The sequence below is a fragment of the Ranitomeya imitator genome, chromosome 1 (genome assembly GCF_032444005.1).
Source record: "Ranitomeya imitator isolate aRanImi1 chromosome 1, aRanImi1.pri, whole genome shotgun sequence".
NCBI classification, from domain to species: domain Eukaryota; kingdom Metazoa; phylum Chordata; class Amphibia; order Anura; family Dendrobatidae; genus Ranitomeya; species Ranitomeya imitator.
The window spans coordinates 829494010-829515969 of record NC_091282.1 but is presented as its reverse complement, the minus strand read 5'-3'; the positions used below and the strand labels follow the sequence as shown (position 1 = coordinate 829515969).

Here is a 21960-nt window from a genome sequence, read left to right as displayed (position 1 = left end):
TCTCAAGCTGCTTTGCATTTGCGATCTGACGAGGGCAGGCACATTCAGCTTAGAGTGGCCATTGACAGACAGTTAGCACCTGTGCGGGTCTTTTCAAGCGGAAAAAATCGTAAGTGTAAGCTTTGATAAAAACAAAACAATGTGGGAACCGTGCCAGGGATTCCCTGCCAGTCTACCAAGCTGATACTTGCCCAGCCTCAAGCTACTTTGCATTTGTGATCTGACGAAGGCAGGAACATTGAGCTTAGTGCGGCCATTGATGGATTGTTAGCAACTCCGCAAGTTTTTTCAAGAGGAAGAGAATCGTAATACAAAGCTTTGATGAAAACTAAAAAGCATGTCAACGGTACCAGGGATTCCCAGCCAGTCTCCCATGCTGGTACTTGCCCAGCCTCAAGCTGCTTTGCATTTGCGATCTGACGAGGGCAGGCACATTCAGCTTAGAGTGACCATTGACAGATCGTTAGCACCAGTGCGGGTCTTTTCAAGCGGAAAAAAATCGTAAGGGTAAGCTTTGATAAAAACAAAAAGCACGTCAACGGTACCAGGGATTCCCAGCCAGTCTCCCATGCTGGTACTTGCCCAGCCTCAAGCTGCTTTGCATTTGTGATCTGACGAGGGCAGGCACATTCAGCTTAGAGTGACCATTGACAGATCGTTAGCACCAGTGCGGGTCTTTTCAAGCGGAAAAAAATCGTAAGGGTAAGCTTTGATAAAAACAAAAAGCACGTCAGCGGTACCAGGGATTCCCAGCCAGTCTCCCATGCTGGTACTTGCCCAGCCTCAAGCTGCTTAGCATTTGCGATCTGACGAGAGCAGGCACATTCAGCTTAGAGTGGCCATTGACAGATAGTGAGCAACTCTGCGGGCCTTTTCAAGAGGAATAGAATCGTAAGGGTAAGCTTTGATGAAAAAAAAAGAAACGTCAATGGCACCAGGGATTCCCAGCCAGTCTCAAGCTGCTTTGCATTTGCGATCTGACGAGGGCAGGCACATTCAGCTTAGAGTGGCCATTGACAGACAGTTAGCACCTGTGCGGGTCTTTTCAAGCGGAAAAAATCGTAAGTGTAAGCTTTGATAAAAACAAAACAATGTGGGAACCGTGCCAGGGATTCCCTGCCAGTCTACCAAGCTGATACTTGCCCAGCCTCAAGCTACTTTGCATTTGTGATCTGACGAAGGCAGGAACATTGAGCTTAGTGCGGCCATTGATGGATTGTTAGCAACTCCGCAAGTTTTTTCAAGAGGAAGAGAATCGTAATACAAAGCTTTGATGAAAACTAAAAAGCATGTCAACGGTACCAGGGATTCCCAGCCAGTCTCCCATGCTGGTACTTGCCCAGCCTCAAGCTGCTTTGCATTTGCGATCTGACGAGGGCAGGCACATTCAGCTTAGAGTGACCGTTGACAGATAGTTAGCACCAGTGCGGGTCTTTTCAAGCGGAAAAAAATCGTAAGGGTAAGCTTTGATAAAAACAAAAAGCACGTCAACGGTACCAGGGATTCCCAGCCAGTCTCCCATGCTGGTACTTGCCCAGCCTCAAGCTGCTTTGCATTTGCGATCTGACGAGGGCAGGCACATTCAGCTTAGAGTGACCATTGACAGATCGTTAGCACCAGTGCGGGTCTTTTCAAGCGGAAAAAAATCGTAAGGGTAAGCTTTGATAAAAACAAAAAGCACGTCAACGGTACCAGGGATTCCCAGCCAGTCTCCCATGCTGGTACTTGCCCAGCCTCAAGCTGCTTAGCATTTGCGATCTGACGAGAGCAGGCACATTCAGCTTAGAGTGGCCATTGACAGATAGTGAGCAACTCTGCGGGCCTTTTCAAGAGGAATAGAATCGTAAGGGTAAGCTTTGATGAAAAAAAAAGAAACGTCAATTGCACCAGGGATTCCCAGCCAGTCTCCCATGCTGGTACTTGCCCAGCCTCAAGCTGCTTTGCATTTGCGATCTGACGAGGGCAGGCACATTCAGCTTAGAGTGGCCATTGACAGACAGTTAGCACCTGTGCGGGTCTTTTCAAGCGGAAAAAATCGTAAGTGTAAGCTTTGATAAAAACAAAACAATGTGGGAACCGTGCCAGGGATTCCCTGCCAGTCTACCAAGCTGATACTTGCCCAGCCTCAAGCTACTTTGCATTTGTGATCTGACGAAGGCAGGAACATTGAGCTTAGTGCGGCCATTGATGGATTGTTAGCAACTCCGCAAGTTTTTTCAAGAGGAAGAGAATCGTAATACAAAGCTTTGATGAAAACTAAAAAGCATGTCAACGGTACCAGGAATTCCCAGCCAGTCTCCCATGCTGGTACTTGCCCAGCCTCAAGTAGCTCAGCATTTGCGATCTGACGAGGGCAGGCCCATTCAGCATAAAGAAGTAATTGACAGATAGGTCTGTAGCACAAATTTGGGTCTTCAGCTTAGAGTGACCGTTGACAGATCGTTAGCACCAGTGCGGGTCATTTCAAGCGGAAAAAAATCGTAAGGGTAAGCTTTGATAAAAACAAAAAGCACGTCAACGGTACCAGGGATTCCCAGCCAGTCTCCCATGCTGGTACTTGCCCAGCCTCAAGCTGCTTTGCAATTGCGATCTGACGAGGGCAGGCACATTCAGCTTAGAGTGACCGTTGACAGATAGTTAGCACCAGTGCGGGTCTTTTCAAGCGGAAAAAAATCGTAAGGGTAAGCTTTGATAAAAACAAAAAGCACGTCAACGGTACCAGGGATTCCCAGCCAGTCTCCCATGCTGGTACTTGCCCAGCCTCAAGCTGCTTTGCATTTGTGATCTGACGAGGGCAGGCACATTCAGCTTAGAGTGACCATTGACAGATCGTTAGCACCAGTGCGGGTCTTTTCAAGCGGAAAAAAATCGTAAGGGTAAGCTTTGATAAAAACAAAAAGCACGTCAGCGGTACCAGGGATTCCCAGCCAGTCTCCCATGCTGGTACTTGCCCAGCCTCAAGCTGCTTAGCATTTGCGATCTGACGAGAGCAGGCACATTCAGCTTAGAGTGGCCATTGACAGATAGTGAGCAACTCTGCGGGCCTTTTCAAGAGGAATAGAATCGTAAGGGTAAGCTTTGATGAAAAAAAAAGAAACGTCAATGGCACCAGGGATTCCCAGCCAGTCTCAAGCTGCTTTGCATTTGCGATCTGACGAGGGCAGGCACATTCAGCTTAGAGTGGCCATTGACAGACAGTTAGCACCTGTGCGGGTCTTTTCAAGCGGAAAAAATCGTAAGTGTAAGCTTTGATAAAAACAAAACAATGTGGGAACCGTGCCAGGGATTCCCTGCCAGTCTACCAAGCTGATACTTGCCCAGCCTCAAGCTACTTTGCATTTGTGATCTGACGAAGGCAGGAACATTGAGCTTAGTGCGGCCATTGATGGATTGTTAGCAACTCCGCAAGTTTTTTCAAGAGGAAGAGAATCGTAATACAAAGCTTTGATGAAAACTAAAAAGCATGTCAACGGTACCAGGGATTCCCAGCCAGTCTCCCATGCTGGTACTTGCCCAGCCTCAAGCTGCTTTGCATTTGCGATCTGACGAGGGCAGGCACATTCAGCTTAGAGTGACCGTTGACAGATAGTTAGCACCAGTGCGGGTCTTTTCAAGCGGAAAAAAATCGTAAGGGTAAGCTTTGATAAAAACAAAAAGCACGTCAACGGTACCAGGGATTCCCAGCCAGTCTCCCATGCTGGTACTTGCCCAGCCTCAAGCTGCTTTGCATTTGTGATCTGACGAGGGCAGGCACATTCAGCTTAGAGTGACCATTGACAGATCGTTAGCACCAGTGCGGGTCTTTTCAAGCGGAAAAAAATCGTAAGGGTAAGCTTTGATAAAAACAAAAAGCACGTCAGCGGTACCAGGGATTCCCAGCCAGTCTCCCATGCTGGTACTTGCCCAGCCTCAAGCTGCTTAGCATTTGCGATCTGACGAGAGCAGGCACATTCAGCTTAGAGTGGCCATTGACAGATAGTGAGCAACTCTGCGGGCCTTTTCAAGAGGAATAGAATCGTAAGGGTAAGCTTTGATGAAAAAAAAAGAAACGTCAATGGCACCAGGGATTCCCAGCCAGTCTCCCATGCTGGTACTTGCCCAGCCTCAAGCTGCTTTGCATTTGCGATCTGACGAGGGCAGGCACATTCAGCTTAGAGTGGCCATTGACAGACAGTTAGCACCTGTGCGGGTCTTTTCAAGCGGAAAAAATCGTAAGTGTAAGCTTTGATAAAAACAAAACAATGTGGGAACCGTGCCAGGGATTCCCTGCCAGTCTACCAAGCTGATACTTGCCCAGCCTCAAGCTACTTTGCATTTGTGATCTGACGAAGGCAGGAACATTGAGCTTAGTGCGGCCATTGATGGATTGTTAGCAACTCCGCAAGTTTTTTCAAGAGGAAGAGAATCGTAATACAAAGCTTTGATGAAAACTAAAAAGCATGTCAACGGTACCAGGGATTCCCAGCCAGTCTCCCATGCTGGTACTTGCCCAGCCTCAAGCTGCTTTGCATTTGCGATCTGACGAGGGCAGGCACATTCAGCTTAGAGTGACCGTTGACAGATAGTTAGCACCAGTGCGGGTCTTTTCAAGCGGAAAAAAATCGTAAGGGTAAGCTTTGATAAAAACAAAAAGCACGTCAACGGTACCAGGGATTCCCAGCCAGTCTCCCATGCTGGTACTTGCCCAGCCTCAAGCTGCTTTGCATTTGCGATCTGACGAGGGCAGGCACATTCAGCTTAGAGTGACCATTGACAGATCGTTAGCACCAGTGCGGGTCTTTTCAAGCGGAAAAAAATCGTAAGGGTAAGCTTTGATAAAAACAAAAAGCACGTCAACGGTACCAGGGATTCCCAGCCAGTCTCCCATGCTGGTACTTGCCCAGCCTCAAGCTGCTTAGCATTTGCGATCTGACGAGAGCAGGCACATTCAGCTTAGAGTGGCCATTGACAGATAGTGAGCAACTCTGCGGGCCTTTTCAAGAGGAATAGAATCGTAAGGGTAAGCTTTGATGAAAAAAAAAGAAACGTCAATTGCACCAGGGATTCCCAGCCAGTCTCCCATGCTGGTACTTGCCCAGCCTCAAGCTGCTTTGCATTTGCGATCTGACGAGGGCAGGCACATTCAGCTTAGAGTGGCCATTGACAGACAGTTAGCACCTGTGCGGGTCTTTTCAAGCGGAAAAAATCGTAAGTGTAAGCTTTGATAAAAACAAAACAATGTGGGAACCGTGCCAGGGATTCCCTGCCAGTCTACCAAGCTGATACTTGCCCAGCCTCAAGCTACTTTGCATTTGTGATCTGACGAAGGCAGGAACATTGAGCTTAGTGCGGCCATTGATGGATTGTTAGCAACTCCGCAAGTTTTTTCAAGAGGAAGAGAATCGTAATACAAAGCTTTGATGAAAACTAAAAAGCATGTCAACGGTACCAGGAATTCCCAGCCAGTCTCCCATGCTGGTACTTGCCCAGCCTCAAGTAGCTCAGCATTTGCGATCTGACGAGGGCAGGCCCATTCAGCATAAAGAAGTAATTGACAGATAGGTCTGTAGCACAAATTTGGGTCTTCAGCTTAGAGTGACCGTTGACAGATCGTTAGCACCAGTGCGGGTCTTTTCAAGCGGAAAAAAATCGTAAGGGTAAGCTTTGATAAAAACAAAAAGCACGTCAACGGTACCAGGGATTCCCAGCCAGTCTCCCATGCTGGTACTTGCCCAGCCTCAAGCTGCTTTGCAATTGCGATCTGACGAGGGCAGGCACATTCAGCTTAGAGTGACCGTTGACAGATAGTTAGCACCAGTGCGGGTCTTTTCAAGCGGAAAAAAATCGTAAGGGTAAGCTTTGATAAAAACAAAAAGCACGTCAACGGTACCAGGGATTCCCAGCCAGTCTCCCATGCTGGTACTTGCCCAGCCTCAAGCTGCTTTGCATTTGCGATCTGACGAGGGCAGGCACATTCAGCTTAGAGTGACCGTTGACCGATAGTTAGCACCAGTGCGGGTCTTTTCAAGCGGAAAAAAATCGTAAGGGTAAGCTTTGATAAAAACAAAAAGCACGTCAACGGTACCAGGGATTCCCAGCCAGTCTCCCATGCTGGTACTTGCCCAGCCTCAAGCTGCTTTGCATTTGCGATCTGAAGAGGGCAGGCACATTCAGCTTAGAGTGACCGTTGACAGATAGTTAGCACCAGTGCGGGTCTTTTCAAGCGGAAAAAAATCGTAAGGGTAAGCTTTGATAAAAACAAAAAGCACGTCAACGGTACCAGGGATTCCCAGCCAGTCCCCCATGCTGGTACTTGCCCAGCCTCAAGCTGCTTAGCATTTGCGATCTGACGAGAGCAGGCACATTCAGCTTAGAGTGGCCATTGACAGATAGTGAGCAACTCTGCGGGCCTTTTCAAGAGGAATAGAATCGTAAGGGTAAGCTTTGATGAAAAAAAAAGAAACGTCAATGGCACCAGGGATTCCCAGCCAGTCTCCCATGCTGGTACTTGCCCAGCCTCAAGCTGCTTTGCATTTGCGATCTGACGAGGGCAGGCACATTCAGCTTAGAGTGGCCATTGACAGACAGTTAGCACCTGTGCGGGTCTTTTCAAGCGGAAAAAATCGTAAGTGTAAGCTTTGATAAAAACAAAACAATGTGGGAACCGTGCCAGGGATTCCCTGCCAGTCTACCAAGCTGATACTTGCCCAGCCTCAAGCTACTTTGCATTTGTGATCTGACGAAGGCAGGAACATTGAGCTTAGTGCGGCCATTGATGGATTGTTAGCAACTCCGCAAGTTTTTTCAAGAGGAAGAGAATCGTAATACAAAGCTTTGATGAAAACTAAAAAGCATGTCAACGGTACCAGGAATTCCCAGCCAGTCTCCCATGCTGGTACTTGCCCAGCCTCAAGTAGCTCAGCATTTGCGATCTGACGAGGGCAGGCCCATTCAGCATAAAGAAGTAATTGACAGATAGGTCTGTAGCACAAATTTGGGTCTTTTCAAGCGGCAAAAAATCGTAAGGGTAAGCTTTGATAAAAACAAAAAGCACGTTAACGGTACCAGGGATTCCCAGCCAGTCTCCCATGCTGGTACTTGCCCAGCCTCAAGCTGCTTTGCATTTGCGATCTGACGAGGGCAGGCACATTCAGCTTAGAGTGACCGTTGACAGATAGTTAGCACCAGTGCGGGTCTTTTCAAGCGGAAAAAAATCGTAAGGGTAAGCATTGATAAAAACAAAAAGCACGTCAACGGTACCAGGGATTCCCAGCCAGTCTCCCATGCTGGTACTTGCCCAGCCTCAAGCTGCTTTGCATTTGCGATCTGACGAGGGCAGGCACATTCAGCTTAGAGTGACCGTTGACAGATAGTTAGCACCAGTGCGGGTCTTTTCAAGCGGAAAAAAATCGTAAGGGTAAGCTTTGATAAAAACAAAAAGCACGTCAACGGTACCAGGGATTCCCAGCCAGTCTCCCATGCTGGTACTTGCCCAGCCTCAAGCTGCTTTGCAATTGCGATCTGACGAGGGCAGGCACATTCAGCTTAGAGTGACCGTTGACAGATAGTTAGCACCAGTGCGGGTCTTTTCAAGCGGAAAAAAATCGTAAGGGTAAGCTTTGATAAAAACAAAAAGCACGTCCACGGTACCAGGGATTCCCAGCCAGTCTCCCATGCTGGTACTTGCCCAGCCTCAAGCTGCTTTGCATTTGCGATCTGACGAGGGCAGGCACATTCAGCTTAGAGTGACCATTGACAGATCATTAGCACCAGTGCGGGTCTTTTCAAGCGGAAAAAAATCGTAAGGGTAAGCTTTGATAAAAACAAAAAGCACGTTAGCGGTACCAGGGATTCCCAGCCAGTCTCCCATGCTGGTACTTGCCCAGCCTCAAGCTGCTTAGCATTTGCGATCTGACGAGAGCAGGCACATTCAGCTTAGAGTGGCCATTGACAGATAGTGAGCAACTCTGCGGGCCTTTTCAAGAGGAATAGAATCGTAAGGGTAAGCTTTGATGAAAAAAAAAGAAACGTCAATGGCACCAGGGATTCCCAGCCAGTCTCCCATGCTGGTACTTGCCCAGCCTCAAGCTGCTTTGCATTTGCGATCTGACGAGGGCAGGCACATTCAGCTTAGAGTGGCCATTGACAGACAGTTAGCACCTGTGCGGGTCTTTTCAAGCGGAAAAAATCGTAAGTGTAAGCTTTGATAAAAACAAAACAATGTGGGAACCGTGCCAGGGATTCCCTGCCAGTCTACCAAGCTGATACTTGCCCAGCCTCAAGCTACTTTGCATTTGTGATCTGACGAAGGCAGGAACATTGAGCTTAGTGCGGCCATTGATGGATTGTTAGCAACTCCGCAAGTTTTTTCAAGAGGAAGAGAATCGTAATACAAAGCTTTGATGAAAACTAAAAAGCATGTCAACGGTACCAGGGATTCCCAGCCAGTCTCCCATGCTGGTACTTGCCCAGCCTCAAGCTGCTTTGCATTTGCGATCTGACGAGGGCAGGCACATTCAGCTTAGAGTGACCGTTGACAGATAGTTAGCACCAGTGCGGGTCTTTTCAAGCGGAAAAAAATCGTAAGGGTAAGCTTTGATAAAAACAAAAAGCACGTCAACGGTACCAGGGATTCCCAGCCAGTCTCCCATGCTGGTACTTGCCCAGCCTCAAGCTGCTTTGCATTTGCGATCTGACGAGGGCAGGCACATTCAGCTTAGAGTGACCGTTGACAGATAGTTAGCACCAGTGCGGGTCTTTTCAAGCGGAAAAAAATCGTAAGGGTAAGCTTTGATAAAAACAAAAAGCACGTCAACGGTACCAGGGATTCCCAGCCAGTCTCCCATGCTGGTACTTGCCCAGCCTCAAGCTGCTTTGCAATTGCAATCTGACGAGGGCAGGCACATTCAGCTTAGAGTGACCGTTGACAGATAGTTAGCACCAGTGCGGGTCTTTTCAAGCGGAAAAAAATCGTAAGGGTAAGCTTTGATAAAAACAAGAAGCACGTCAACGGTACCAGGGATTCCCAGCCAGTCTCCCATGCTGGTACTTGCCCAGCCTCAAGCTGCTTTGCATTTGCGATCTGACGAGGGCAGGCACATTCAGCTTAGAGTGACCATTGACAGATCGTTAGCACCAGTGCGGGTCTTTTCAAGCGGAAAAAAATCGTAAGGGTAAGCTTTGATAAAAACAAAAAGCACGTTAGCGGTACCAGGGATTCCCAGCCAGTCTCCCATGCTGGTACTTGCCCAGCCTCAAGCTGCTTAGCATTTGCGATCTGACGAGAGCAGGCACATTCAGCTTAGAGTGGCCATTGACAGATAGTGAGCAACTCTGCGGGCCTTTTCAAGAGGAATAGAATCGTAAGGGTAAGCTTTGATGAAAAAAAAAGAAACGTCAATGGCACCAGGGATTCCCAGCCAGTCTCCCATGCTGGTACTTGCCCAGCCTCAAGCTGCTTTGCATTTGCGATCTGACGAGGGCAGGCACATTCAGCTTAGAGTGGCCATTGACAGACAGTTAGCACCTGTGCGGGTCTTTTCAAGCGGAAAAAATCGTAAGTGTAAGCTTTGATAAAAACAAAACAATGTGGGAACCGTGCCAGGGATTCCCTGCCAGTCTACCAAGCTGATACTTGCCCAGCCTCAAGCTACTTTGCATTTGTGATCTGACGAAGGCAGGAACATTGAGCTTAGTGCGGCCATTGATGGATTGTTAGCAACTCCGCAAGTTTTTTCAAGAGGAAGAGAATCGTAATACAAAGCTTTGATGAAAACTAAAAAGCAAGTCAACGGTACCAGGGATTCCCAGCCAGTCTCCCATGCTGGTACTTGCCCAGCCTCAAGCTGCTTTGCATTTGCGATCTGACGAGGGCAGGCACATTCAGCTTAGAGTGACCGTTGACAGATAGTTAGCACCAGTGCGGGTCTTTTCAAGCGGAAAAAAATCGTAAGGGTAAGCTTTGATAAAAACAAAAAGCACGTCAACGGTACCAGGGATTCCCAGCCAGTCTCCCATGCTGGTACTTGCCCAGCCTCAAGCTGCTTTGCATTTGCGATCTGACGAGGGCAGGAACATTCAGCTTAGAGTGACCGTTGACAGATAGTTAGCACCAGTGCGGGTCTTTTCAAGCGGAAAAAAATCGTAAGGGTAAGCTTTGATAAAAACAAAAAGCACGTCAACGGTACCAGGGATTCCCAGCCAGTCTCCCATGCTGGTACTTGCCCAGCCTCAAGCTGCTTTGCATTTGCGATCTGAAGAGGGCAGGCACATTCAGCTTAGAGTGACCGTTGACAGATAATTAGCACCAGTGCGGGTCTTTTCAAGCGGAAAAAAATCGTAAGGGTAAGCTTTGATAAAAACAAAAAGCACGCCAACGGTACCAGGGATTCCCAGACAGTCTCCCATGCCGGTACTTGCCCAGCCTCAAGCTGCTTAGCATTTGCGATCTGACGAGAGCAGGCACATTCAGCTTAGAGTGGCCATTGACAGATAGTGAGCAACTCTGCGGGCCTTTTCAAGAGGAATAGAATCGTAAGGGTAAGCTTTGATGAAAAAAAAAGAAACGTCAATGGCACCAGGGATTCCCAGCCAGTCTCCCATGCTGGTACTTGCCCAGCCTCAAGCTGCTTTGCATTTGCGATCTGACGAGGGCAGGCACATTCAGCTTAGAGTGGCCATTGACAGACAGTTAGCACCTGTGCGGGTCTTTTCAAGCGGAAAAAATCGTAAGTGTAAGCTTTGATAAAAACAAAACAATGTGGGAACCGTGCCAGGGATTCCCTGCCAGTCTACCAAGCTGATACTTGCCCAGCCTCAAGCTACTTTGCATTTGTGATCTGACGAAGGCAGGAACATTGAGCTTAGTGCGGCCATTGATGGATTGTTAGCAACTCCGCAAGTTTTTTCAAGAGGAAGAGAATCGTAATACAAAGCTTTGATGAAAACTAAAAAGCATGTCAACGGTACCAGGAATTCCCAGCCAGTCTCCCATGCTGGTACTTGCCCAGCCTCAAGTAGCTCAGCATTTGCGATCTGACGAGGGCAGGCCCATTCAGAATAAAGAAGTAATTGACAGATAGGTCTGTAGCACAAATTTGGGTCTTTTCAAGCGGCAAAAAATCGTAAGGGTAAGCTTTGATAAAAACAAAAAGCACGTTAACGGTACCAGGGATTCCCAGCCAGTCTCCCATGCTGGTACTTGCCCAGCCTCAAGCTGCTTTGCATTAGCGATCTGACGAGGGCAGGCACATTCAGCTTAGAGTGACCGTTGACAGATAGTTAGCACCAGTGCGGGTCTTTTCAAGCGGAAAAAAATCGTAAGGGTAAGCTTTGATAAAAACAAAAAGCACGTCAACGGTACCAGGGATTCCCAGCCAGTCTCCCATGCTGGTACTTGCCCAGCCTCAAGCTGCTTTGCATTTGCGATCTGACGAGGGCAGGCACATTCAGCTTAGAGTGACCGTTGACAGATAGTTAGCACCAGTGCGGGTCTTTTCAAGCGGAAAAAAATCGTAAGGGTAAGCTTTGATAAAAACAAAAAGCACGTCAACGGTACCAGGGATTCCCAGCCAGTCTCCCATGCTGGTACTTGCCCAGCCTCAAGCTGCTTTGCATTTGCGATCTGACGAGGGCAGGCACATTCAGCTTAGAGTGACCATTGACAGATCGTTAGCACCAGTGCGGGTCTTTTCAAGCGGAAAAAAATCGTAAGGGTAAGCTTTGATAAAAACAAAAAGCACGTCAGCGGTACCAGGGATTCCCAGCCAGTGTCCCATGCTGGTACTTGCCCAGCCTCAAGCTGCTTAGCATTTGCGATCTGACGAGAGCTGGCACATTCAGCTTAGAGTGGCCATTGACAGATAGTGAGCAACTCTGCGGGCCTTTTCAAGAGGAATAGAATCGTAAGGGTAAGCTTTGATGAAAAAAAAAGAAACGTCAATGGCACCAGGGATTCCCAGCCAGTCTCCCATGCTGGTACTTGCCCAGCCTCAAGCTGCTTTGCATTTGCGATCTGACGAGGGCAGGCACATTCAGCTTAGAGAGGCCATTGACAGACAGTTAGCACCTGTGCGGGTCTTTTCAAGCGGAAAAAATCGTAAGTGTAAGCTTTGATAAAAACAAAACAATGTGGGAACCGTGCCAGGGATTCCCTGCCAGTCTACCAAGCTGATACTTGCCCAGCCTCAAGCTACTTTGCATTTGTGATCTGACGAAGGCAGGAACATTGAGCTCAGTGCGGCCATTGATGAATTGTTAGCAACTCCGCAAGTTTTTTCAAGAGGAAGAGAATCGTAATACAAAGCTTTGATGAAAACTAAAAAGCATGTCAACGGTACCAGGGATTCCCAGCCAGTCTCCCATGCTGGTACTTGCCCAGCCTCAAGCTGCTTTGCATTTGCGATCTGACGAGGGCAGGCACATTCAGCTTAGAGTGACCGTTGACAGATCGTTAGCACCAGTGCGGGTCTTTTCAAGCGGAAAAAAATCGTAAGGGTAAGCTTTGATAAAAACAAAAAGCACGTCAACGGTACCAGGGATTCCCAGCCAGTCTCCCATGCTGGTACTTGCCCAGCCTCAAGCTGCTTTGCATTTGCGATCTGACGAGGGCAGGCACATTCAGCTTAGAGTGACCATTGACAGATCGTTAGCACCAGTGCGGGTCTTTTCAAGCGGAAAAAAATCGTAAGGGTAAGCTTTGATAAAAACAAAAAGCACGTCAACGGTACCAGGGATTCCCAGCCAGTCTCCCATGCTGGTACTTGCCCAGCCTCAAGCTGCTTAGCATTTGCGATCTGACGAGAGCAGGCACATTCAGCTTAGAGTGGCCATTGACAGATAGTGAGCAACTCTGCGGGCCTTTTCAAGAGGAATAGAATCGTAAGGGTAAGCTTTGATGAAAAAAAAAGAAACGTCAATGGCACCAGGGATTCCCAGCCAGTCTCCCATGCTGGTACTTGCCCAGCCTCAAGCTGCTTTGCATTTGCGATCTGACGAGGGCAGGCACATTCAGCTTAGAGTGGCCATTGACAGACAGTTAGCACCTGTGCGGGTCTTTTCAAGCGGAAAAAATCGTAAGTGTAAGCTTTGATAAAAACAAAACAATGTGGGAACCGTGCCAGGGATTCCCTGCCAGTCTACCAAGCTGATACTTGCCCAGCCTCAAGCTACTTTGCATTTGTGATCTGACGAAGGCAGGAACATTGAGCTTAGTGCGGCCATTGATGGATTGTTAGCAACTCCGCAAGTTTTTTCAAGAGGAAGAGAATCGTAATACAAAGCTTTGATGAAAACTAAAAAGCATGTCAACGGTACCAGGAATTCCCAGCCAGTCTCCCATGCTGGTACTTGCCCAGCCTCAAGTAGCTCAGCATTTGCGATCTGACGAGGGCAGGCCCATTCAGAATAAAGAAGTAATTGACAGATAGGTCTGTAGCACAAATTTGGGTCTTTTCAAGCGGCAAAAAATCGTAAGGGTAAGCTTTGATAAAAACAAAAAGCACGTTAACGGTACCAGGGATTCCCAGCCAGTCTCCCATGCTGGTACTTGCCCAGCCTCAAGCTGCTTTGCATTTGCGATCTGACGAGGGCAGGCACATTCAGCTTAGAGTGACCGTTGACAGATAGTTAGCACCAGTGCGGGTCTTTTCAAGCGGAAAAAAATCGTAAGGGTAAGCTTTGATAAAAACAAAAAGCACGTCAACGGTACCAGGGATTCCCAGCCAGTCTCCCATGCTGGTACTTGCCCAGCCTCAAGCTGCTTTGCATTTGCGATCTGACGAGGGCAGGCACATTCAGCTTAGAGTGACCGTTGACAGATAGTTAGCACCAGTGCGGGTCTTTTCAAGCGGAAAAAAATCGTAAGGGTAAGCTTTGATAAAAACAAAAAGCACGTCAACGGTACCAGGGATTCCCAGCCAGTCTCCCATGCTGGTACTTGCCCAGCCTCAAGCTGCTTTGCATTTGCGATCTGACGAGGGCAGGCACATTCAGCTTAGAGTGACCGTTGACAGATAGTTAGCACCAGTGCGGGTCTTTTCAAGCGGAAAAAAATCGTAAGGGTAAGCTTTGATAAAAACAAAAAGCACGTCAACGGTACCAGGGATTCCCAGCCAGTCTCCCATGCTGGTACTTGCCCAGCCTCAAGCTGCTTTGCATTTGCGATCTGACGAGGGCAGGCACATTCAGCTTAGAGTGACCGTTGACAGATAGTTAGCACCAGTGCGGGTCTTTTCAAGCGGAAAAAAATCGTAAGGGTAAGCTTTGATAAAAACAAAAAGCACGTCAACGGTACCAGGGATTCCCAGCCAGTCTCCCATGCTGGTACTTGCCCAGCCTCAAGCTGCTTTGCATTTGCGATCTGACGAGGGCAGGCACATTCAGCTTAGAGTGACCGTTGACAGATAGTTAGCACCAGTGCGGGTCTTTTCAAGCGGAAAAAAATCGTAAGGGTAAGCTTTGATAAAAACAAAAAGCACGTCAACGGTACCAGGGATTCCCAGCCAGTCTCCCATGCTGGTACTTGCCCAGCCTCAAGCTGCTAAGCATTTGCGATCTGAAGAGGGCAGGCACATTCAGCTTAGAGTGACCGTTGACAGATAGTTAGCACCAGTGCGGGTCTTTTCAAGCGGAAAAAAATCGTAAGGGTAAGCTTTGATAAAAACAAAAAGCACGTCAACGGTACCAGGGATTCCCAGCCAGTCTCCCATGCTGGTACTTGCCCAGCCTCAAGCTGCTTAGCATTTGCGATCTGACGAGAGCAGGCACATTCAGCTTAGAGTGGCCATTGACAGATAGTGAGCAACTCTGCGGGCCTTTTCAAGAGGAATAGAATCGTAAGGGTAAGCTTTGATGAAAAAAAAAGAAACGTCAATGGCACCAGGGATTCCCAGCCAGTCTCCCATGCTGGTACTTGCCCAGCCTCAAGCTGCTTTGCATTTGCGATCTGACGAGGGCAGGCACATTCAGCTTAGAGTGGCCATTGACAGACGGTTAGCACCTGTGCGGGTCTTTTCAAGCGGAAAAAATCGTAAGTGTAAGCTTTGATAAAAACAAAACAATGTGGGAACCGTGCCAGGGATTCCCTGCCAGTCTACCAAGCTGATACTTGCCCAGCCTCAAGCTACTTTGCATTTGTGATCTGACGAAGGCAGGAACATTGAGCTTAGTGCGGCCATTGATGGATTGTTAGCAACTCCGCAAGTTTTTTCAAGAGGAAGAGAATCGTAATACAAAGCTTTGATGAAAACTAAAAAGCATGTCAACGGTACCAGGAATTCCCAGCCAGTCTCCCATGCTGGTACTTGCCCAGCCTCAAGTAGCTCAGCATTTGCGATCTGACGAGGGCAGGCCCATTCAGCATAAAGAAGTAATTGACAGATAGGTCTGTAGCACAAATTTGGGTCTTCAGCTTAGAGTGACCATTGACAGATCGTTAGCACCAGTGCGGGTCTTTTCAAGCGGAAAAAAATCGTAAGGGTAAGCTTTGATAAAAACAAAAAGCACGTCAACGGTACCAGGGATTCCCAGCCAGTCTCCCATGCTGGTACTTGCCCAGCCTCAAGCTGCTTTGCAATTGCGATCTGACGAGGGCAGGCACATTCAGCTTAGAGTGACCGTTGACAGATAGTTAGCACCAGTGCGGGTCTTTTCAAGCGGAAAAAAATCGTAAGGGTAAGCTTTGATAAAAACAAAAAGCACGTCAACGGTACCAGGGATTCCCAGCCAGTCTCCCATGCTGGTACTTGCCCAGCCTCAAGCTGCTTTGCATTTGCGATCTGACGAGGGCAGGCACATTCAGCTTAGAGTGACCGTTGACAGATAGTTAGCACCAGTGCGGGTCTTTTCAAGCGGAAAAAAATCATAAGGGTAAGCTTTGATAAAAACAAAAAGCACGTCAACGGTACCAGGGATTCCCAGCCAGTCTCCCATGCTGGTACTTGCCCAGCCTCAAGCTGCTTTGCATTTGCGATCTGAAGAGGGCAGGCACATTCAGCTTAGAGTGACCGTTGACAGATAGTTAGCACCAGTGCGGGTCTTTTCAAGCGGAAAAAAATCGTAAGGGTAAGCTTTGATAAAAACAAAAAGCACGTCAACGGTACCAGGGATTCCCAGCCAGTCTCCAATGCTGGTACTTGCCCAGCCTCAAGCTGCTTAGCATTTGCAATCTGACGAGAGCAGGCACATTCAGCTTAGTGTGGCCATTGACAGATAGTGAGCAACTCTGCGGGCCTTTTCAAGAGGAATAGAATCGTAAGGGTAAGCTTTGATGAAAAAAAAAGAAACGTCAATGGCACCAGGGATTCCCAGCCAGTCTCCCATGCTGGTACTTGCCCAGCCTCAAGCTGCTTTGCATTTGCGATCTGACGAGGGCAGGCACATTCAGCTTAGAGTGGCCATTAACAGACAGTTAGCACCTGTGCGGGTCTTTTCAAGCGGAAAAAATCGTAAGTGTAAGCTTTGATAAAAACAAAACAATGTGGGAACCGTGCCAGGGATTCCCTGCCAGTCTACCAAGCTGATACTTGCCCAGCCTCAAGCTACTTTGCATTTGTGATCTGACGAAGGCAGGAACATTGAGCTTAGTGCGGCCATTGATGGATTGTTAGCAACTCCGCAAGTTTTTTCAAGAGGAAGAGAATCGTAATACAAAGCTTTGATGAAAACTAAAAAGCATGTCAACGGTACCAGGAATTCCCAGCCAGTCTCCCATGCTGGTACTTGCCCAGCCTCAAGTAGCTCAGCATTTGCGATCTGACGAGGGCAGGCCCATTCAGCATAAAGAAGTAATTGACAGATAGGTCTGTAGCACAAATTTGGGTCTTTTCAAGCGGCAAAAAATCGTAAGGGTAAGCTTTGATAAAAACAAAAAGCACGTTAACGGTACCAGGGATTCCCAGCCAGTCTCCCATGCTGGTACTTGCCCAGCCTCAAGCTGCTTTGCATTTTCGATCTGACGAGGGCAGGCACATTCAGCTTAGAGTGACCGTTGACAGATAGTTAGCACCAGTGCGGGTCTTTTCAAGCGGAAAAAAATCGTAAGGGTAAGCTTTGATAAAAACAAAAAGCACGTCAACGGTACCAGGGATTCCCAGCCAGTCTCCCATGCTGGTACTTGCCCAGCCTCAAGCTGCTTTGCATTTGCGATCTGACGAGGGCAGGCACATTCAGCTTAGAGTGACCGTTGACAGATAGTTAGCACCAGTGCGGGTCTTTTCAAGCGGAAAAAAATCGTAAGGGTAAGCTTTGATAAAAACAAAAAGCACGTCAACGGTACCAGGGATTCCCAGCCAGTCTCCCATGCTGGTACTTGCCCAGCCTCAAGCTGCTAAGCATTTGCGATCTGAAGAGGGCAGGCACATTCAGCTTAGAGTGACCGTTGACAGATAGTTAGCACCAGTGCGGGTCTTTTCAAGCGGAAAAAAATCGTAAGGGTAAGCTTTGATAAAAACAAAAAGCACGTCAACGGTACCAGGGATTCCCAGCCAGTCTCCCATGCTGGTACTTGCCCAGCCTCAAGCTGCTTAGCATTTGCGATCTGACGAGAGCAGGCACATTCAGCTTAGAGTGGCCATTGACAGATAGTGAGCAACTCTGCGGGCCTTTTCAAGAGGAATAGAATCGTAAGGGTAAGCTTTGATGAAAAAAAAAGAAACGTCAATGGCACCAGGGATTCCCAGCCAGTCTCCCATGCTGGTACTTGCCCAGCCTCAAGCTGCTTTGCATTTGCGATCTGACGAGGGCAGGCACATTCAGCTTAGAGTGGCCATTGACAGACAGTTAGCACCTGTGCGGGTCTTTTCAAGCGGAAAAAATCGTAAGTGTAAGCTTTGATAAAAACAAAACAATGTGGGAACCGTGCCAGGTATTCCCTGCCAGTCTACCAAGCTGATACTTGCCCAGCCTCAAGCTACTTTGCATTTGTGATCTGACGAAGGCAGGAACATTGAGCTTAGTGCGGCCATTGATGGATTGTTAGCAACTCCGCAAGTTTTTTCAAGAGGAAGAGAATCGTAATACAAAGCTTTGATGAAAACTAAAAAGCATGTCAACGGTACCAGGAATTCCCAGCCAGTCTCCCATGCTGGTACTTGCCCAGCCTCAAGTAGCTCAGCATTTGCGATCTGACGAGGGCAGGCCCATTCAGCATAAAGAAGTAATTGACAGATAGGTCTGTAGCACAAATTTGGGTCTTCAGCTTAGAGTGACCGTTGACAGATCGTTAGCACCAGTGCGGGTCTTTTCAAGCGGAAAAAAATCGTAAGGGTAAGCTTTGATAAAAACAAAAAGCACGTCAACGGTACCAGGGATTCCCAGCCAGTCTCCCATGCTGGTACTTGCCCAGCCTCAAGCTGCTTTGCAATTGCGATCTGACGAGGGCAGGCACATTCAGCTTAGAGTGAATGTTGACAGATAGTTAGCACCAGTGCGGGTCTTTTCAAGCGGAAAAAAATCGTAAGGGTAAGCTTTGATAAAAACAAAAAGCACGTCAACGGTACCAGGGATTCCCAGCCAGTCTCCCATGCTGGTACTTGCCCAGCCTCAAGCTGCTTTGCATTTGCGATCTGACGAGGGCAGGCACATTCAGCTTAGAGTGACCGTTGACAGATAGTTAGCACCAGTGCGGGTCTTTTCAAGCGGAAAAAAATCGTAAGGGTAAGCTTTGATAAAAACAAAAAGCACGTCAACGGTACCAGGGATTCCCAGCCAGTTTCCCATGCTGGTACTTGCCCAGCCTCAAGCTGCTTTGCATTTGCGATCTGACGAGGGCAGGCACATTCAGCTTAGAGTGACCGTTGACAGATAGTTAGCACCAGTGCGGGTCTTTTCAAGCGGAAAAAAATCGTAAGGGTAAGCTTTGATAAAAACAAAAAGCACGTCAACGGTACCAGGGATTCCCAGCCAGTCTCCCATGCTGGTACTTGCCCAGCCTCAAGCTGCTTTGCAATTGCGATCTGACGAGGGCAGGCACATTCAGCTTAGAGTGACCGTTGACAGATAGTTAGCACCAGTGCGGGTCTTTTCAAGCGGAAAAAAATCGTAAGGGTAAGCTTTGATAAAAACAAAAAGCACGTCAACGGTACCAGGGATTCCCAGCCAGTCTCCCATGCTGGTACTTGCCCAGCCTCAAGCTGCTTTGTATTTGCGATCTGACGAGGGCAGGCACATTCAGCTTAGAGTGACCATTGACAGATCGTTAGCACCAGTGCGGGTCTTTTCAAGCGGAAAAAAATCGTAAGGGTAAGCTTTGATAAAAACAAAAAGCACGTTAGCGGTACCAGGGATTCCCAGCCAGTCTCCCATGCTGGTACTTGCCCAGCCTCAAGCTGCTTAGCATTTGCGATCTGACGAGAGCAGGCACATTCAGCTTAGAGTGGCCATTGACAGATAGTGAGCAACTCTGCGGGCCTTTTCAAGAGGAATAGAATCGTAAGTGTAAGCTTTGATGAAAAAAAAAGAAACGTCAATGGCACCAGGGATTCCCAGCCAGTCTCCCATGCTGGTACTTGCCCAGCCTCAAGCTGCTTTGCATTTGCTATCTGACGAGGGCAGGCACATTCAGCTTAGAGTGGCCATTGACAGACAGTTAGCACCTGTGCGGGTCTTTTCAAGCGGAAAAAATCGTAAGTGTAAGCTTTGATAAAAACAAAACAATGTGGGAACCGTGCCAGGGATTCCCTGCCAGTCTACCAAGCTGATACTTGCCCAGTCTCAAGCTACTTTGCATTTGTGATCTGACGAAGGCAGGAACATTGAGCTTAGTGCGGCCATTGATGGATTGTTAGCAACTCCGCAAGTTTTTTCAAGAGGAAGAGAATCGTAATACAAAGCTTTGATGAAAACTAAAAAGCATGTCAACGGTACCAGGGATTCCCAGCCAGTCTCCCATGCTGGTACTTGCCCAGCCTCAAGCTGCTTTGCATTTGCGATCTGACGAGGGCAGGCACATTCAGCTTAGAGTGACCGTTGACAGATAGTTAGCACCAGTGCGGGTCTTTTCAAGCGGAAAAAAATCGTAAGGGTAAGCTTTGATAAAAACAAAAAGCACGTCAACGGTACCAGGGATTCCCAGCCAGTCTCCCATGCTGGTACTTGCCCAGCCTCAAGCTGCTTTGCATTTGCGATCTGACGAGGGCAGGCACATTCAGCTTAGAGTGACCGTTGACAGATAGTTAGCACCAGTGCGGGTCTTTTCAAGCGGAAAAAAATCGTAAGGGTAAGCTTTGATAAAAACAAAAAGCACGTCAACGGTACCAGGGATTCCCAGCCAGTCTCCCATGCTGGTACTTGCCCAGCCTCAAGCTGCTTTGCATTTGCGATCTGAAGAGGGCAGGCACATTCAGCTTAGAGTGACCGTTGACAGATAATTAGCACCAGTGCGGGTCTTTTCAAGCGGAAAAAAATCGTAAGGGTAAGCTTTGATAAAAACAAAAAGCACGTCAACGGTACCAGGGATTCCCAGCCAGTCTCCCATGCTGGTACTTGCCCAGCCTCAAGCTGCTTAGCATTTGCAATCTGACGAGAGCAGGCACATTCAGCTTAGAGTGGCCATTGACAGATAGTGAGCAACTCTGCGGGCCTTTTCAAGAGGAATAGAATCGTAAGGGTAAGCTTTGATGAAAAAAAAAGAAACGTCAATGGCACCAGGGATTCCCAGCCAGTCTCCCATGCTGGTACTTGCCCAGCCTCAAGCTGCTTTGCATTTGCGATCTGACGAGGGCAGGCACATTCAGCTTAGAGTGGCCATTGACAGACAGTTAGCACCTGTGCGGGTCTTTTCAAGCGGAAAAAATCGTAAGTGTAAGCTTTGATAAAAACAAAACAATGTGGGAACCGTGCCAGGGATTCCCTGCCAGTCTACCAAGCTGATACTTGCCCAGCCTCAAGCTACTTTGCATTTGTGATCTGACGAAGGCAGGAACATTGAGCTTAGTGCGGCCATTGATGGATTGTTAGCAACTCCGCAAGTTTTTTCAAGAGGAAGAGAATCGTAATACAAAGCTTTGATGAAAACTAAAAAGCATGTCAACGGTACCAGGAATTCCCAGCCAGTCTCCCATGCTGGTACTTGCCCAGCCTCAAGTAGCTCAGCATTTGCGATCTGACGAGGGCAGGCCCATTCAGAATAAAGAAGTAATTGACAGATAGGTCTGTAGCACAAATTTGGGTCTTTTCAAGCGGCAAAAAATCGTAAGGGTAAGCTTTGATAAAAACAAAAAGCACGTTAACGGTACCAGGGATTCCCAGCCAGTCTCCCATGCTGGTACTTGCCCAGCCTCAAGCTGCTTTGCATTTGCGATCTGACGAGGGCAGGCACATTCAGCTTAGAGTGACCGTTGACAGATAGTTAGCACCAGTGCGGGTCTTTTCAAGCGGAAAAAAATCGTAAGGGTAAGCTTTGATAAAAACAAAAAGCACGTCAACGGTACCAGGGATTCCCAGCCAGTCTCCCATGCTGGTACTTGCCCAGCCTCAAGCTGCTTTGCATTTGCGATCTGACGAGGGCAGGCACATTCAGTTTAGAGTGACCGTTGACAGATAGTTAGCACCAGTGCGGGTCTTTTCAAGCGGAAAAAAATCGTAAGGGTGAGCTTTGATAAAAACAAAAAGCACGTCAACGGTACCAGGGATTCCCAGCCAGTCTCCCATGCTGGTACTTGCCCAGCCTCAAGCTGCTTTGCATTTGCGATCTGACGAGGGCAGGCACATTCAGCTTAGAGTGACCGTTGACAGATAGTTAGCACCAGTGCGGGTCTTTTCAAGCGGAAAAAAATCGTAAGGGTAAGCTTTGATAAAAACAAAAAGCACGTCAACGGCACCAGGGATTCCCAGCCAGTCTCCCATGCTGGTACTTGCCCAGCCTCAAGCTGCTTTGCATTTGCGATCTGACGAGGGCAGGCACATTCAGCTTAGAGTGGCCATTGACAGACAGTTAGCACCTGTGCGGGTCTTTTCAAGCGGAAAAAATCGTAAGTGTAAGCT

General features: G+C 48.1%; 56 pseudogenes; all 56 read right to left on the bottom strand.

The window, feature by feature from the left end:
* Window positions 1-338: 338 nt before the first annotated feature.
* LOC138658780 (5S ribosomal RNA) lies at window positions 339-457 on the bottom strand (annotated as a pseudogene).
* An 833-nt stretch (window positions 458-1290) lies between these two features.
* On the bottom strand, window positions 1291-1409 carry LOC138659842 (5S ribosomal RNA; annotated as a pseudogene).
* Window positions 1410-2512: 1103 nt separating this feature from the next.
* Window positions 2513-2631, bottom strand: LOC138659584 (5S ribosomal RNA; annotated as a pseudogene).
* Window positions 2632-2902: 271 nt separating this feature from the next.
* LOC138659139 (5S ribosomal RNA) lies at window positions 2903-3021 on the bottom strand (annotated as a pseudogene).
* Window positions 3022-3464: 443 nt separating this feature from the next.
* On the bottom strand, window positions 3465-3583 carry LOC138659841 (5S ribosomal RNA; annotated as a pseudogene).
* Window positions 3584-3854: 271 nt separating this feature from the next.
* Window positions 3855-3973, bottom strand: LOC138659138 (5S ribosomal RNA; annotated as a pseudogene).
* A 467-nt stretch (window positions 3974-4440) lies between these two features.
* LOC138659840 (5S ribosomal RNA) lies at window positions 4441-4559 on the bottom strand (annotated as a pseudogene).
* A 76-nt stretch (window positions 4560-4635) lies between these two features.
* On the bottom strand, window positions 4636-4754 carry LOC138659340 (5S ribosomal RNA; annotated as a pseudogene).
* Window positions 4755-4830: 76 nt separating this feature from the next.
* Window positions 4831-4949, bottom strand: LOC138658954 (5S ribosomal RNA; annotated as a pseudogene).
* Window positions 4950-5662: 713 nt separating this feature from the next.
* LOC138659582 (5S ribosomal RNA) lies at window positions 5663-5781 on the bottom strand (annotated as a pseudogene).
* Window positions 5782-5857: 76 nt separating this feature from the next.
* LOC138658562 (5S ribosomal RNA) lies at window positions 5858-5976 on the bottom strand (annotated as a pseudogene).
* Window positions 5977-6052: 76 nt separating this feature from the next.
* Window positions 6053-6171, bottom strand: LOC138659445 (5S ribosomal RNA; annotated as a pseudogene).
* Window positions 6172-6247: 76 nt separating this feature from the next.
* LOC138659678 (5S ribosomal RNA) lies at window positions 6248-6366 on the bottom strand (annotated as a pseudogene).
* A 76-nt stretch (window positions 6367-6442) lies between these two features.
* Window positions 6443-6561, bottom strand: LOC138658933 (5S ribosomal RNA; annotated as a pseudogene).
* A 666-nt stretch (window positions 6562-7227) lies between these two features.
* Window positions 7228-7346, bottom strand: LOC138658561 (5S ribosomal RNA; annotated as a pseudogene).
* A 76-nt stretch (window positions 7347-7422) lies between these two features.
* Window positions 7423-7541, bottom strand: LOC138659581 (5S ribosomal RNA; annotated as a pseudogene).
* A 466-nt stretch (window positions 7542-8007) lies between these two features.
* LOC138658932 (5S ribosomal RNA) lies at window positions 8008-8126 on the bottom strand (annotated as a pseudogene).
* A 272-nt stretch (window positions 8127-8398) lies between these two features.
* On the bottom strand, window positions 8399-8517 carry LOC138659838 (5S ribosomal RNA; annotated as a pseudogene).
* A 76-nt stretch (window positions 8518-8593) lies between these two features.
* On the bottom strand, window positions 8594-8712 carry LOC138658559 (5S ribosomal RNA; annotated as a pseudogene).
* A 271-nt stretch (window positions 8713-8983) lies between these two features.
* On the bottom strand, window positions 8984-9102 carry LOC138659338 (5S ribosomal RNA; annotated as a pseudogene).
* A 271-nt stretch (window positions 9103-9373) lies between these two features.
* On the bottom strand, window positions 9374-9492 carry LOC138658931 (5S ribosomal RNA; annotated as a pseudogene).
* Window positions 9493-9764: 272 nt separating this feature from the next.
* LOC138659700 (5S ribosomal RNA) lies at window positions 9765-9883 on the bottom strand (annotated as a pseudogene).
* Window positions 9884-9959: 76 nt separating this feature from the next.
* LOC138658704 (5S ribosomal RNA) lies at window positions 9960-10078 on the bottom strand (annotated as a pseudogene).
* Window positions 10079-10154: 76 nt separating this feature from the next.
* Window positions 10155-10273, bottom strand: LOC138659444 (5S ribosomal RNA; annotated as a pseudogene).
* Window positions 10274-10349: 76 nt separating this feature from the next.
* On the bottom strand, window positions 10350-10468 carry LOC138659933 (5S ribosomal RNA; annotated as a pseudogene).
* Window positions 10469-10544: 76 nt separating this feature from the next.
* Window positions 10545-10663, bottom strand: LOC138658929 (5S ribosomal RNA; annotated as a pseudogene).
* Window positions 10664-11329: 666 nt separating this feature from the next.
* On the bottom strand, window positions 11330-11448 carry LOC138658558 (5S ribosomal RNA; annotated as a pseudogene).
* Window positions 11449-11524: 76 nt separating this feature from the next.
* Window positions 11525-11643, bottom strand: LOC138659337 (5S ribosomal RNA; annotated as a pseudogene).
* Window positions 11644-12305: 662 nt separating this feature from the next.
* LOC138659837 (5S ribosomal RNA) lies at window positions 12306-12424 on the bottom strand (annotated as a pseudogene).
* Window positions 12425-12500: 76 nt separating this feature from the next.
* LOC138659336 (5S ribosomal RNA) lies at window positions 12501-12619 on the bottom strand (annotated as a pseudogene).
* Window positions 12620-12695: 76 nt separating this feature from the next.
* Window positions 12696-12814, bottom strand: LOC138658943 (5S ribosomal RNA; annotated as a pseudogene).
* Window positions 12815-12890: 76 nt separating this feature from the next.
* LOC138658928 (5S ribosomal RNA) lies at window positions 12891-13009 on the bottom strand (annotated as a pseudogene).
* A 666-nt stretch (window positions 13010-13675) lies between these two features.
* LOC138658557 (5S ribosomal RNA) lies at window positions 13676-13794 on the bottom strand (annotated as a pseudogene).
* Window positions 13795-13870: 76 nt separating this feature from the next.
* Window positions 13871-13989, bottom strand: LOC138658556 (5S ribosomal RNA; annotated as a pseudogene).
* Window positions 13990-14065: 76 nt separating this feature from the next.
* LOC138658555 (5S ribosomal RNA) lies at window positions 14066-14184 on the bottom strand (annotated as a pseudogene).
* Window positions 14185-14260: 76 nt separating this feature from the next.
* LOC138658553 (5S ribosomal RNA) lies at window positions 14261-14379 on the bottom strand (annotated as a pseudogene).
* Window positions 14380-14650: 271 nt separating this feature from the next.
* LOC138658930 (5S ribosomal RNA) lies at window positions 14651-14769 on the bottom strand (annotated as a pseudogene).
* Window positions 14770-14845: 76 nt separating this feature from the next.
* LOC138658927 (5S ribosomal RNA) lies at window positions 14846-14964 on the bottom strand (annotated as a pseudogene).
* A 518-nt stretch (window positions 14965-15482) lies between these two features.
* Window positions 15483-15601, bottom strand: LOC138659580 (5S ribosomal RNA; annotated as a pseudogene).
* Window positions 15602-15677: 76 nt separating this feature from the next.
* LOC138658552 (5S ribosomal RNA) lies at window positions 15678-15796 on the bottom strand (annotated as a pseudogene).
* A 76-nt stretch (window positions 15797-15872) lies between these two features.
* Window positions 15873-15991, bottom strand: LOC138659443 (5S ribosomal RNA; annotated as a pseudogene).
* A 76-nt stretch (window positions 15992-16067) lies between these two features.
* Window positions 16068-16186, bottom strand: LOC138658734 (5S ribosomal RNA; annotated as a pseudogene).
* An 861-nt stretch (window positions 16187-17047) lies between these two features.
* On the bottom strand, window positions 17048-17166 carry LOC138658551 (5S ribosomal RNA; annotated as a pseudogene).
* Window positions 17167-17437: 271 nt separating this feature from the next.
* Window positions 17438-17556, bottom strand: LOC138658919 (5S ribosomal RNA; annotated as a pseudogene).
* A 76-nt stretch (window positions 17557-17632) lies between these two features.
* On the bottom strand, window positions 17633-17751 carry LOC138658926 (5S ribosomal RNA; annotated as a pseudogene).
* Window positions 17752-18464: 713 nt separating this feature from the next.
* On the bottom strand, window positions 18465-18583 carry LOC138658550 (5S ribosomal RNA; annotated as a pseudogene).
* A 76-nt stretch (window positions 18584-18659) lies between these two features.
* LOC138659645 (5S ribosomal RNA) lies at window positions 18660-18778 on the bottom strand (annotated as a pseudogene).
* A 76-nt stretch (window positions 18779-18854) lies between these two features.
* Window positions 18855-18973, bottom strand: LOC138659579 (5S ribosomal RNA; annotated as a pseudogene).
* Window positions 18974-19049: 76 nt separating this feature from the next.
* Window positions 19050-19168, bottom strand: LOC138659195 (5S ribosomal RNA; annotated as a pseudogene).
* Window positions 19169-19830: 662 nt separating this feature from the next.
* On the bottom strand, window positions 19831-19949 carry LOC138659836 (5S ribosomal RNA; annotated as a pseudogene).
* Window positions 19950-20025: 76 nt separating this feature from the next.
* Window positions 20026-20144, bottom strand: LOC138658549 (5S ribosomal RNA; annotated as a pseudogene).
* A 76-nt stretch (window positions 20145-20220) lies between these two features.
* On the bottom strand, window positions 20221-20339 carry LOC138659441 (5S ribosomal RNA; annotated as a pseudogene).
* A 76-nt stretch (window positions 20340-20415) lies between these two features.
* Window positions 20416-20534, bottom strand: LOC138658750 (5S ribosomal RNA; annotated as a pseudogene).
* Window positions 20535-20610: 76 nt separating this feature from the next.
* LOC138658925 (5S ribosomal RNA) lies at window positions 20611-20729 on the bottom strand (annotated as a pseudogene).
* Window positions 20730-21590: 861 nt separating this feature from the next.
* LOC138658548 (5S ribosomal RNA) lies at window positions 21591-21709 on the bottom strand (annotated as a pseudogene).
* A 76-nt stretch (window positions 21710-21785) lies between these two features.
* On the bottom strand, window positions 21786-21904 carry LOC138658763 (5S ribosomal RNA; annotated as a pseudogene).
* Between the last annotated feature and the right edge of the window lie 56 nt (window positions 21905-21960).